Below are 13,464 nucleotides of genomic sequence, written 5' to 3'. Positions count from 1 at the left end.
AAAAAAAAAAAGAAAGAAAAGAAAAAGAAAGAAACAAAGAGAAGAAACATTAACTAGCACAGGCTGATACACATGATAGAATTTGATTCATATGTTCAGAAAAAATGAAATCACGGGGCTGGAGAGACGGCTCAGTGGTTAAGAGCACTGACTGCTCTTCCAGAGGTCCTGAGTTCAATTCCCATGGTGGCTCACACCCATCTGTAATGAGATCTGATGCCCTCTTCTGGTGAGTCTGAAGACAGCTACAGTGTACTTATATATAATAAATAAATAAATCTTTAGAAAAAAAACCACTGGCTGCAAAAAAAAATGAAATCGCAAAATTTGAGGGTAAATGAATGACATGGGGGAAAGGGTATTATGGATGATGTCACCCAGAACCAGAAAGACAAACATTGAGAGTTCTCACTCATACAAGAGTTCTATTTTGAATCTTTTCTTTTGTTGTGCTTAGCCTGGAACACACATGGAGCCATGGTGGAAGCTGCAGTGGTTTGAATAGGTTTGGCCCCGCATAGATTCCTGTGTTTGAATGCTTGGCCCACAGGGAGTGACACTGTTAGGAGGTGTGGCCTTGTTGGAATAGGTGTAGTGTTGTTTGAGGAAGTGTGTCACTGGGGGGGTCCTAGGCTCAAGCTCTGACCAGTGCAGAAGAGACCCTCCTGCTGGTTACCTGTAGAAAGGCGGTCAACCTCCTTCTGCCTGTCTTGGGATCAAGATGTAGAACTCTCAGTTCCCTCTTCAGTACCAGATCTGCCTGGATGCTGTCGTGATAATGGACTGAACCTGTTGTCCGAATAAGAGTTGCCTTGGTCATGGTATCTCTGCATAGCAGTAAAACCCTAACTAAGACAGAAGTAATCGAGGTAAAACCCTAACTAAGACAGAAGTAATCGAGGGAGGAGAGGGATGTATTAAGGAAATGAATACAGAATACAGGCAAAACTAAAGTAGAAGGAGTAAAACTGGAGGCTGAAATGTTCACGCACGTTAAGGGTTGAGGGGAATAGGAGAAAGGGGGAGTAAGAGAGGGTTAGCCAAAATGAAGGGCGTATTTAAAAAACCCATATGGAAGCCTACTATCTCACAACCATTAAAATATAACAGGACAGGGTAGTGGAATATGAAAGACTGGAGGCTAAAGGTTTGTCAGGATACGGATGGAAAGACGGAGAAGGAGTCGGTAGGAGTCGAGTTAGCCCAAGTGAAAGGTGTATGAAAGAGGTTTATGGGAACCCACTATTTTGTAAGATAGGTACAAAATATGATTTATTTTTAAGAGGAAGTTTAGATAAAGAGATTTTACATGGATATACAATGCTGTTCCCAGAAGACAAGGTTTAGTAAATAAAAAAAAAAAATCTCAGTACCAGGCATGGGCTATCTCCCTACGAGTTATGGTCAAGAGGCTCCTGTGTCTCCCAAGTGACATGGCTAGTACCATTGTTCTGGCTACCTCGTTACTGCTAAATGGTTAGACCCGATTGCTGAAAACACAACACATTTTCATTGAAGGACATAGAGAAGCTAAGCTTGAAGCCTCCTCTTGCTGGCTAGCTTTCGTAGCACTGGGAGTGATTACACGGGCTGTTGGGGGTGAAGAGACATCAATAGTCTAACCCAGCCCTGGACTCTGCACGCTACAATGCTGGCCTACCATGGAAGATGTGCCCACTGGTACGATAGGGGCATCAAGGTTATTTTGGTAGCCATCTGCTGTCTGGGTAGATCTGAGGTTTGTTCCACAAGTCTGAGACTAAAAATCTGGTCAAAACCCAGACTTGAGTAGGCCCTAGGAGGACCCTACTAATGTTATTTGCTAACTGAACATCTTGTCAAATGCTGTCTAACTATTTGTGTCTACATCCAGAGATTGGTGCTATTCCCAACCTGGGTGAGTGAAGCATCTTTTTCAGTGGGCAGAGGTTAATGCAGAGACTCACTAAAATACTAAGAATACAAGATCTTGACTGTTCCCAGAGGGGAGGCGCATGAGAACCCACCCATGAACAAACCAAACAGAAAGGACAATCTTCCTGGTGAATATTTTGCTGCTGTAATTCCTGTTTTTTTGTTTGTCTGTTTTTAACTCAGGGACTTGAATTATCACAGAGATGGCCAATGGCCAAGCCAGTCTGTGTGTTTCTGTTCACCACAGTCTCCCTGGCCGTGCTCTGCGTCCCTTCCCCTAGGCAGGTCAACAGCTTACATGGACTAGGAGATCCAGAGTTAGGTTAACTTGAGCTGATGATGTAATTTATCTTCTTTGTCACTGTTAAAGACACTTAATGGGGCTGGGGATTTAGCTCAGTGGTAGAGCGCTTGCCTAGGAAGCACAAGGCCCTGGGTTCGGTCCCCAGCTCCGAAAAAAAAAAAAAAAGACCAAAAAAAAAAAAAAGACACTTAATGACTCAGTGGTCGGTCTACCCAGAGTGGGTCACCCGGAAACATGTGACTATACATACATGGATGTGTATACCTGTATATGCATCCATACATATACATACATACATACATATACATACATATGCACACATATACATACATACCCTCCAAAGGCTTATATATCGAAGGCGCAGACTCAGATGCAAGCTGTGTTCAGAGGGGAGAATCTGAAGACGTGATTGGCTCCTGAAGGTTCTTGCTTAATGGACGGAGTCAGGTTCTGAGGAGACTCCTGTGAGACAGTGAACTGTGCTAAGTGAGGCCTGGTTGGAGGAGGTAGGTCACTGAGTGTCTCTGAGGGGTACTTCCCCCTGACCCCTGCCTTCTTTCTCTCTTCCTCAGTCCCTCCATCCCTCCCTCATTTCCTTTCTCCTTCCCTCCCTATCTCTCTGTCCTGTCTCTGTCTCTGCTTCCTGACTACCCTGAGGTGAGCAATCTTGTTCCACCAAGCCCTTCCAATATTATGCTCTACCTCACCAGAGCCCAGCAACATGTCAGTCAGCTGACCATGGGCCAACACATGCGCGTGCACGCACGTGCGCGCACACACACACACACCACACACACACATACATACACACATACATACACACACATACACACACGTACACACACATACACACACATATACACACACATACACACACCACACACATGCACACACACATACACACATATACACACATACACACACATATACACACACATACACACACATACACACACGCATACACACACACATACACACACATACACACACGCACGCGCGCACACACACACCAGAAACAGAAGTTCAGCGTCAGGTGAGGATGGAAACAGTTGCCATTGTGCAGTGAGCAGCAGTGGCGTTCTAGATCTCCAGTCTCCACCTGCAGAAACTCCCAGCAACTGTAAAAGGAAGACTGTGGGTCCTCTGCCAGTAGCAGCTGGCAGCTCAGCAGAGGACAACCCACATTTTCCTCTCCCCATGCTCAAAAGCGTGTATACCACTGTAGGCTATTCCTGAGTGTGCTGCTATGGGGGCTGAGGAGAGCGAAGGGCAGCTTAGAGGTGACCTGTGGATGGTCCCCAAACCATGCTTCCTGGTTCTGAGACTCTGGTATTTCTTCCTTCAATAACCCTGCTTCCAGGACTGTGGAGGAAAGACAGAATTGGGGCAGTCCCTTCCTTGCAAGGTGCCAGGATCCTTTGGTAGAGAAGGAAGCAGGTAGAAGGCCCAGGGTCTGCCCACAGTGGGCAATCGGTCGAGCACAGGAGACTCATCCCCAGGGAACAGAGGCCAGCAATTGGCTCCTGGAGCAGCCACATGTTAGCCGAATCCTTACAGTCTAAAGCAGGAGTTTTCATGCACTTCTATTAAATTCTGAGCTTTCATCGGTCTCTGAAAACCATCCCGATTATCCCAAACTCACGAGAACAATCCATTCCGTCTCGCTGGCGAGAAGTGCGTGTTCATGTCCTAGTCATGTGATTCCGATTGAAAACACATGCCCTGGCTTCCGACCTCAGTCAAACTGCTCATTGCAATGACTAAAACAATTTACCTCAGACAAGCAATAGAAGGAGCTGAGCTTCCTCCTGCGGCCAGAAACCCTCCCAATGCAAAGGCCTCCCAACACAGATGGCTGGTTTACCACAATGCCTGTGCCACCACCAATGGCCTCCCGGTCAAATAGAGTTACTGTCTTTGCCTAAGGAGACGGAGGACAAGGCATGACAAATTAGGCTCCTGAGAGCAGGAATTTTTTTGTTCAAACTACCCATCTGAAAGTCTCCACATTAGTTGGGAAAGATACGGCATCTGGGGCAGATGCAATAATGATTTTAATAACTACTGATCCTATCCTGCAGGGTTAAGAATGGTGGGCAGGTTTCCACCGTTGTTGGTTTTCTGTTTTCTTTGGGCAGTGGTGGTTGAGTGGTTGTTTGGTTTGGTTTGGTTTTGAACTTAGAACCTTGCGTACGCATGCGTGTACAGGTTCTCCGCCTCCCCATAAACGCTCTCTGCCTCCTTGGGACCATCCCAAGGTACAGCCCTAGATCTTAGATGAGAACTGTGAGGGAAAACATTCCTCTTTCCTTTATAAAATAACCTGCCATTTCATCATTTCATTACACTAATAAAAGTGGACCAACAAATTAAGACAAATCAAGACCACAAATATATACATACATATATATATATATACACACACACATATACACACACACATATATATACACACATACACACACATATACACACACACATATATACACACACACATATATAATATATATACATATATACACACATATAATATATATACATATATGTATATATATATATCCCTTATACTATTTTAAATGACTACAAACAATGTTGAAGTAACCACCAAAGAACCTATAGCTTACATGTATGTGTGTCTTCTGGCTTCTCACCCTCCTCTTATAAAACCACAGCATTCAACCCTGGAGGATCTACCCTCATGTCTAAATCTAATCACTACCCAAATAACCTGCCCTTAAACACCATGGTCAGACTAACGTTTCCCCCACTTAACACCCTCTTGAGCCCTCAGTGGGGAACTGAGTTTTCGACATATGAGCCCTGGGGGTCGGGAGAGATCCACTCAAACCATCTCCAAGCCACAGTAGCCTCCATGGGGGAATCTGATCGGTTCAGAGAAGAGCAGCTGCAGACAAGAATCTGAGGCCCGTTTGGAGCCCATTTCTGCTAGAAGCAAAGGAACTGAGTCTCAAGGGGACATCTCGAGAGGTGCGTGGATCACTCCAAACTGCACAGCCAGAGTAAATCCTGTCCCCAGGCTGGACTTAGAGCCTGCCCTTTCCCCTCCAGAGCTTCTCGCACTGTTTTCAGTAACAGTCATACGAGTTTGGAGACCAATAAAATGTTAGGCAAAATCACTGTTGACTGAAACAAGCCACCTTGACGGAGAAGGAGCAGCCAACCAGAAGCCACCTCGGCTGCTCTTTCCGGCTTTGTTCTCAAGTACCATTTCTGTAGCTTCGGGATCCTTCCAGGAATAGACCCCATCTGCTCCTCCAAATTCTGTTCCACCATCAAAGCTCAACAAATCCCTCCTCTGAGAATCCCTCCCCAGAAACCCTGGTCCTTGAAACCTCTTCATCCAAAATAGAGATAGCACTTGCAAGACGGGAAGAAAAGGGCTTTAAAGTGAGACAAATCCCAGTCTGGCTCAGGATGTGCTTGCTCTCTGCCTGGTCTTCGGGTTTCGAGTGGTACTTAACCCATGAGGTGAGATGGCGTGGTTAGCTCGTTCAATGACTCATCTAACCCAGAGCTTCCCGGGTTATCTTCGGGCCACATGGCCTCATACTGGTCAGAATCAATCTCTTGGCATTCAAGGAAGAGCCTGAGGCAACTGGGGTGGGCAGGGTTTCTGCCCAACTGCCCACATTGCCACGAGACTGCTTGGCTCCTGTGAGAGACGATGAGCAGTCTCTGGTACTTGCTGGATGTCTGGCACGCTAAGCACCGTGGAAAAGTGTCCACCATCAAGTCAGCTGTGCCAGCAGCCAGCCCAGAGGGAGCCTCTGCTCACCACACATGAGACCTGGAGCCCAAAGTTGCACAGAGCAGTTCAAGGTTGACCCATCTGTAGCAGAGGGTGTGGGAATTAGAGCAGGCTAGACAGGAGCTTCTACTGGATGTAAATTTCTACCTTTGCCTGGTTTGAACATTTTGTTCACTTAAATCTGATGCTACCTTTTACCAGTATCCAACTGGCTTACATGATAGATGTTCTAAAAAATACTATGAAGGCGCACCTCCCAAGATGGGAAAGCAGGCAGCTACAAGTATCCATACTTCCCCCAAAGCAGCTACTGAGCTGGCGAGAAACATCCGGATCGATGATGATTTGGACTACCTCAGCCAGCTTTGGCATTTACAGCAACCAATGACCTGGCTGATTAAAGACGAACTTGTAAATTCTGACGGCCTTCAGCCTTGTGCACACCAACTCCCATCTCCCATCGGCCAGGCCAGCAGAAGGAAGCCGTGCACACTCTGGCCCGCTATCCCCGTAGAGCTTCCTGGTACTTCCAGTAAGAAAACAGGACTTGAGCAATCAGCCGGGCTTAACAGACACGCCCTGGAACACTACCCAACAACGGCAGAACAGATACTCTTTTCAAATGCGCACGGAACCTTCTCTGGGATGCCAAAATTTGAAGCCAAAAGCAATTGCCAGTGGGTCTGAAAATTACACCTTACAACTGAATCCAGACACTGAACCAAGATAGTGATCGCGACAGAAGGGAATTCGAAAATGAACCGACGGGCAGAAATTAATTTATTACTGTTAAATAGCCAGTGAGCAAAAGCAGAAATCGCGGGGGAAACTTTAAAAAAAAAACTAAGATAATGAAAATAGCACAGCACGGCAACAGACCCGGACTCCTGGGGTGCTGGTAAGATGGCGCTTACCGGAAAATGAATAGCCGTCCTGTTAGCTTACAGATGAATTATCACAAACCGGTGGCCTGGTTTTATGTGTTAAGGAACTGGCAAAAAGGATAGCAAACCTAAACCCAGAGATAACAGAAGGAAGGAAAGAAAGGTGGAAGAGATGGGTAAAACAGAGACTGGGAAAGCATCCGAAACTCAAACCAGGCATTTGCCTTTATACCGTGAACAAGGCGAGTGTGAAACTCAAGCTTGCGAAAGAACAAGAGATTTGGCAAGTGGGAGTAACCACTGACCTCACAGAAACTGCAGACCTACTCAGAGAGCATTATGAGAGTCTGTCCACAGCCAAGCAAAGGGTCACAGAAACGAAGACACGGTGACAGCTGGCTCAGGACCGTCTCAGTAATCCTGTCACGGGAAAGTGTCTTGATGTCCACAAAGATCTGCAGGGGAGACCTCAGCTATATTCATCTGATAAAGTTTTCTTTTTTGGGGGGGGGGGTATGATCCCAAAAGATAGCATGAGCCATGAGGCTGTGAATGACAGGAGAGAACCGGATATGGACAAGGACGACGCACGGCAGCGCAGTGACTGCAGAAAACAGTGTGAAGTCTCCTGAGAAGAAATGCTAAATAGAGCCACCCTGTGACCCAGCCGCCCAACTCAGGGGCGGAGAGAAGCCACTCTCATCTATATGTGGAGTACAAAAGCCCAGACTCATAGGAGCAGGTAACAGAATGTCAGTTACCTAGGAAAGCCCGGGGTGATGTGGTGGTGGTAGTGGTGAGGATTTTGTTCAAAGGGATAAAATTTCAGTTATGTGGGGCGGATCACTCCAACTACAACTAGTGTAGTTAGTGGCAGCGTACAGGCCGGAAATCAAATCTGACGCTTCACCTAAGCCAGCTCAGATCCAGCTATCAACCGTCCAAACATTACTAGACCCTGTTAGCACCTGCTAGTCTAGCCACCCTCCCACCCCAAACTAGGCTGTTCGAATGGAAAATTACTAATATCCAGACTTTCCCAATGACCTGAAGACATGGTAAGGTCACAGGCTTGGTCAACTCTAAAATACACAGGATATAAGATGCAGAAATGGACTCATGTAAGGTTTGTGTCAAGAGAAGGAGGCGGAGGGAAGGACAGGACCTAGGTTATGTGTAAGATCAGACCCTCCTGTCATTCAAAGAGGAAAGTGGGAAAGGGCTCTGTTAGGGCTTCAAGTGTTCTCCGCACTCACGTAGCTTGCCCACCTTCCTGGGCTGATGCCTGACTTTGAAAGAATGGTAAAATAGACCACCTCATGTTCACTGCTGATTCCAATGCTCCAATTATGAAGAAAGTTTTTTCCCCCCACACAGAAAACATTTGAAAAATTCCTGAAGCCAGTAACTACGTGAAGGCCACAAACACATCAAGTACCTTGATTGAGGCCATCCCATAGTAGGTACACATTTCAAAACCCGATGCACCGTGCATAGTTATCTAATTCACATTTACCTAAAACTTGAAATTTATATTTACTTTTTAATTAGGAAATTTTAAAACTCAGTCAACAAAATTAATTCTGGGGACGAGTGAATTTTACCAAATATTTAAAAGGAGAATCTACACCAACCCAGTGCATTCTTCCTGACAGAAAAGGCACAAACTCCAGACACGCCCTTCAAGATTAATACTGCTTACTAGCAAACCTGGACACAGACACCACAAGAAAACTGAAAAAAGAAGAAGGAAAATAGTCTTTGCAATATAGATTTTGAAAAGTCTTCAAGAGCGTTGACGGGCTGAGTTCAATAGCACGCTGCGAAGGTGAGATCCTGGGGTTCGGTGAGTTGTCTGAGGAACCCGGGGATGACGATGAATGTAACACACTACACTAGCAGGATACAAGCAGAAACATAAGATCACGAGACACAAGCGCGGAAATCCTCATTTGACAAAATCAATAGTTCTTCACGTAAAATATACTCCGTATCCGAGGAATGGCGTGAACTTCCTAGGCACAAGGAAGACCTTAGTGTGCACCAGCTAAGTCATCCTAATGTCGAAAGGCAGAGCTATTCCCAAAGAAGAGGGACAAGATAAGGATCCCCGCTCTCAACGCTACCATTCAGCACTGTACTGGAAGCCCTGGCAAGAACTACTAGGAAAGAAAAAAAGACGTTAAAGGCATCCAAATTGGAAAGGAAGAACCTAAATGACTTCTGTCTGTAGATGGTTTTGTCTCTACACATGGAAACCATCAAAGCCGACGTCCAAAGAGAATCGCCAGGGTTTGCAAATGCAGTCCAGTTACTGGGCACTAGTCAGCTCATTAAAGGGGTTTCCACACACCGGCAATACAATGTATCAGAAAGAGAGATTGAGAAAATAGTTCCAGGAAGGTGGGCATGAAGTCTCACCCCTAGCTGAGGGACTGTTGGCCTTTGATTGCTTCTGGGAGAGGGAGAGTTGTCTTTGGTTAATGATCTGATTCCTGGTGTGCCAACCATACTCCAGAGCAGGCCACATGCCCAGAATTAATGGCCTAACACAAACTGGACTGAGAGGAGAAAGGGAAGGAAGGAGGGAGGGAGGGAGGGAGGGAGGGAGGGACTGGGATGAGGAGGATCTGGGAGGAGCAATGGGGGTAGGGAATGAATAAGACTAAAGAGGTTTAAAAACTTGAAAAGAAAACAATTCCACCCACAGCAGCACCAGACTACTCGGGGATCAATTCCATCCAAGATGTCAAAGCCTCGCACGCTGACACCCACAAACACTACTGAAAGAATCAAGAGGAGACCTCGGTGAGTGGAAAGACATCCCACCTTCACGGAGTGAGACTTTTACCTTCAGGAAGGAAATCCTAGCCGACCTGTTCTGCAGACCCGGTGTGACTTCGGAATCCCAACACCCTCCCGTGCAGAATGAAGATTTGGTGCTTAGATGGACGTGGAACTCCTGGGACCCTGAAGACCCAATGCAGCATTGTCCGAGAGGAACAAAGTTGGTGTCCGTGTACTTGGAGTTCACGCACTTTCCCATCCCAACATTTACTGTGATGCCTCAGTCTCGGGGACCGTGAGCTAGCCCAGGGACTGACGACACACAGAGCTAAGCCAAGAGCCTTTGGTTTCAATGGAGAAGGCGCAACATCCCCAACAGATGGTGTTGGAGCTGTCAGAAGCCACAAACAAAAGACTGTGGACCCCCTCCTGAAAGGATTCTTCAGCTTCAGAGCCGAATTCAGACTAGATTAACAGTCTACACATAAGAGCGGTTGACCTGAGTTAAGTTCCCAGCACCCGTACCAGGCAGCTCACAACAGCCTGTAACCCCCACCTCCAGAGGATCCAAGGCCATCTTCCGGCCTCCGCCAGCATCCGTGTGCACACGGTGTACATGCACACACTCAGACGCATACACACACACACATAAACATAAAATAAATAAATCTTTTAAAAAAGTGACTGAACTCTACGTGAATTTCATCTGAAAATAAAAATAAACCAACTGCCCAAGACTTCTACAAGCTACGGCTTCACCATTTTTGGCAGATTTTCCACTTATGTCACAGTCATCAGGAAAAGAAAGCCGTTTGCATCTTTAACTACAATTTCAATGACTGTCCACGTCCCATCCCGCTAACACTCGGCTTTTGTGGAACATCAAGTTTGAACAGTCCGTCTCACTAGTAATGTCTCTGAAGACTCTGAAAAGACGAGTGTTACAATGTCTTCATCAGGGATGGCAGGGAGCCATTACAAGAATAATTAGAAAACACTACATTCCAGAAAGAATTTCAGATTTCCCCCTGAGGGAGAAATGTTCACATGTTTTAGACAGGTGAAAAGATTCTTTGGGATCTTTTCGTATTATAACTGCACACTACAAATGTTGGTTTCCACTGATCTCATGTAGGGACAAGTCCCAATTACTTCCATATCTGCGCCAAATTCTTTGAGTTCATTATTCCCCCGTGCGTGGCTCTGTGAAAAAAAAATGGCAGGAAGAATGATCTGTACCTTAAAGTTCATTAAATACCACAACTTTCATGTTAAATCTTGTCCTTCCCAAGCAAAACGTCTGCACAAGTCCTTCGAGCGCCGTGCTTCTTCTGGAAATTCCCTGACCAGCACTGTGGTGTAACCGCCATCCTTTCGGGTTAGGGAGGGCCTGGCCTCCAGCTCGCTCTGTAAGAACTCGCACTGTCATTTAGAGAGACACATGGTTAAAGCATGGCCATCTAGAGGAGCTCTAGAGATTTCTAACTTCAACGCTTTTTTATCCATGTTCTTGCTCTCTCATCAGGAAGACCATTAGCCTCAGGCTTCGGTGAAATAAGTTCTATTTGTTGACCAAAGGTGAGCCGCCACCTGGAACGGAAGTCCTCATGTATCATGGACAAGGTAAACATGACTACTTCCTCTGTGAAGTTAAAATCGAAAAGACAGAACAGTCTTCCAAGATCTGAAACATAATGTCGGTGGAACCTCTCTTTTCAACACTTTCTACTCACAAAGAGAAATAAACCGGTTGGGCTTATTAGCGTTTTTCTAGCTACGAAATAAATGGGGATTTCCAACGTCCCCAAAATTGGGATAATAACCATATCTGTATGCATCTTGGTGAAGGACACCCAGGGGGGAATTCTCCTACTGACACGGCAGAGCTTGGGGGTCGGGGTCTCCGCTGAGGTGGGGAACAGAGGAAAGGAAAGTCAGAGTCAAATTCAGCTTTAGATCCCTACAAAGTGAGTCTGTGTGAGAGGTTTTAAAGTCACACTTCAAATAGGTGTATTGCTTACAAAGTATTTTTCCCTTCTCGAAAAGTACACAGAATAAGCAATCGCTCGCAGAACGAGAGAAGGGACAAGCAGGAGCAGCTCTTTGCCAAACTTGGGACTATTTTAACTTTGAGGACCAGAGAGAGAGGAGCCAGGGCAGGCGGGCTCAGCCTCTTGGTTTCCAGCATTGCCACCAAGGGTCTCCCACAAACCTCAGAAACACACACCTAGCTCGAGCAAGCTAGCCACACACACTCATTTTTGGAAGACTCTCATGCCTCCAGTCAGACCATACGCTGAGCGTGCCTGGCTGTTTTAACTTAACGTACTAACTGCACATGTTGTCATTTGGGGCTTACAGGAGCTGTCGCTGTATATCACGACTGGGTGTCTCTCAGGATCAGGCCCCAAGAGCTGTCACCGATACCCACGCAGAGTTACGCCTGACCTGGAGCTGCGTCTGCGGTCATTACAATAAAATCACTCCTCCCTGAGTTGTTAACTTAAAGGGGCCAATTGTGGGAGAAGATGGATGGTAAGTTGGCGCCCGCCCAGCGGACCAGGCCAGAGGATGAGAAATAATTTTCATGCAGCTGAGGGCGTTAGTCTACATAAACTCCTAACCACGCCAAGCACCATTTTCCAAACTGAAGAAAGGAGATTTGGAGACTATTAAATGGTAGAAGCAAATTTTTAAAAAAATCTCAACTTCTGAAATCCAATCTCTTTCTTTTTTTTCTTTAGCAAGGGTATTTTTTAATCATGGACATACCGCCAACCCCAGATACTCTGAGCATGGAGCACTGGCCAGGAAGGTAATATACCTCACACTTCCCATTCCCCGCTTGGTGGGTGGGAAAACTTAAGTTCCAGATGCCATCTGTTGCTTCAGTGCACGAAATGAGCCGCAGGCAAACGCCTCACGCCTCTCACCGCTGCAGCTCACCATGGTTAACGGTCACCACCAAACTCCAGTCCAAAACACATCTTACCCTGGAAATTTTTTTTTTAATTTCCACCAACCAGACATTCAGGGCTGAAGGAAAGATCAATTTTGTTGATTAAAAACCATCCCCTAAAAATCTATTTCCAGTCGGTGTTTGCCTAGACGCCTCATGTAACTTAGCAACCCTACCAGTTTTTACCAGTATTTGATGAGATAGAAGCCACATATATTTTCCAGAATAATGTTATGAAATTCGGACACGATTGGAGGTGCTTAAGATAAAATCAGAACTCCTTAGGTATGACAAACCAGGTATTTAAAACCACACAGTTCCCTCCCCATCAGCCTTTTCCCACCCCTGCACTCACTGGAGCAACCGCACAAACGAGGACCCCTGTGCGCCGAATCGTTTGTTCAGGGCCGCAGTTGCGAAGAAAGGTTTCTGTCTTAGAGCCGGGATCTAAATAGAGCTCCAATTGCAGTCTAAGCGAATGTGGGAGCCGTGATAAGTCTCTCGGGGAAAAGCTGCATCTACAGAAAGGACCTTAGCCTAACTCCCTTGCTCAGACGCATGAGGGCAGAGGCAGAGGAGATTGGTCCACGCGTGAATATGCATCTCCTTTGACGGCAGTAATGCCCACAGGTGAGCATGTAGGAGATACGTAGACCGTGTAACTGTGGGAATAGACGTGGGCTATCTGTTCAAAAATCAATACACACACTCATCTTGAGACCATCCAGGGTCTCACTAGCAGGGGCCCAGAATGAGAAAGGCCACTGAGCACAAAGCCTGGTGGCTAATTTCTGTTTGTCTGACTTAGATGTCTAGGAGAGCATGTGTCTGAGTCAAGCTTGCCTGG

At 46.2% G+C, this 13,464-nt stretch overlaps 1 long non-coding RNA gene across 1 annotated transcript in view; it reads right to left on the bottom strand.

The window, feature by feature from the left end:
• LOC148004963 (uncharacterized) overlaps window positions 1–2,680 on the bottom strand; it is a 4,877-nt gene extending 2,197 nt beyond the window's left edge. Inside the window, exons 1-2 of the long non-coding RNA XR_015625980.1 lie at window positions 2,553–2,680; window positions 677–789 (exon numbers count right to left, since the gene is read on the bottom strand). This is a non-coding gene — a long non-coding RNA (uncharacterized LOC148004963). The remainder of the gene's footprint in view (window positions 1–676; window positions 790–2,552) is intronic.
• Between the last annotated feature and the right edge of the window lie 10,784 nt (window positions 2,681–13,464).

Source organism: Rattus norvegicus, chromosome 7 (assembly GCF_021556685.1).
Source record: "Rattus norvegicus strain SHRSP/BbbUtx chromosome 7, alternate assembly SHRSP_T2T, whole genome shotgun sequence".
In the NCBI taxonomy this organism is placed as follows: domain Eukaryota; kingdom Metazoa; phylum Chordata; class Mammalia; order Rodentia; family Muridae; genus Rattus; species Rattus norvegicus.
This window is presented reverse-complemented; position numbering and strand designations above follow the sequence as displayed.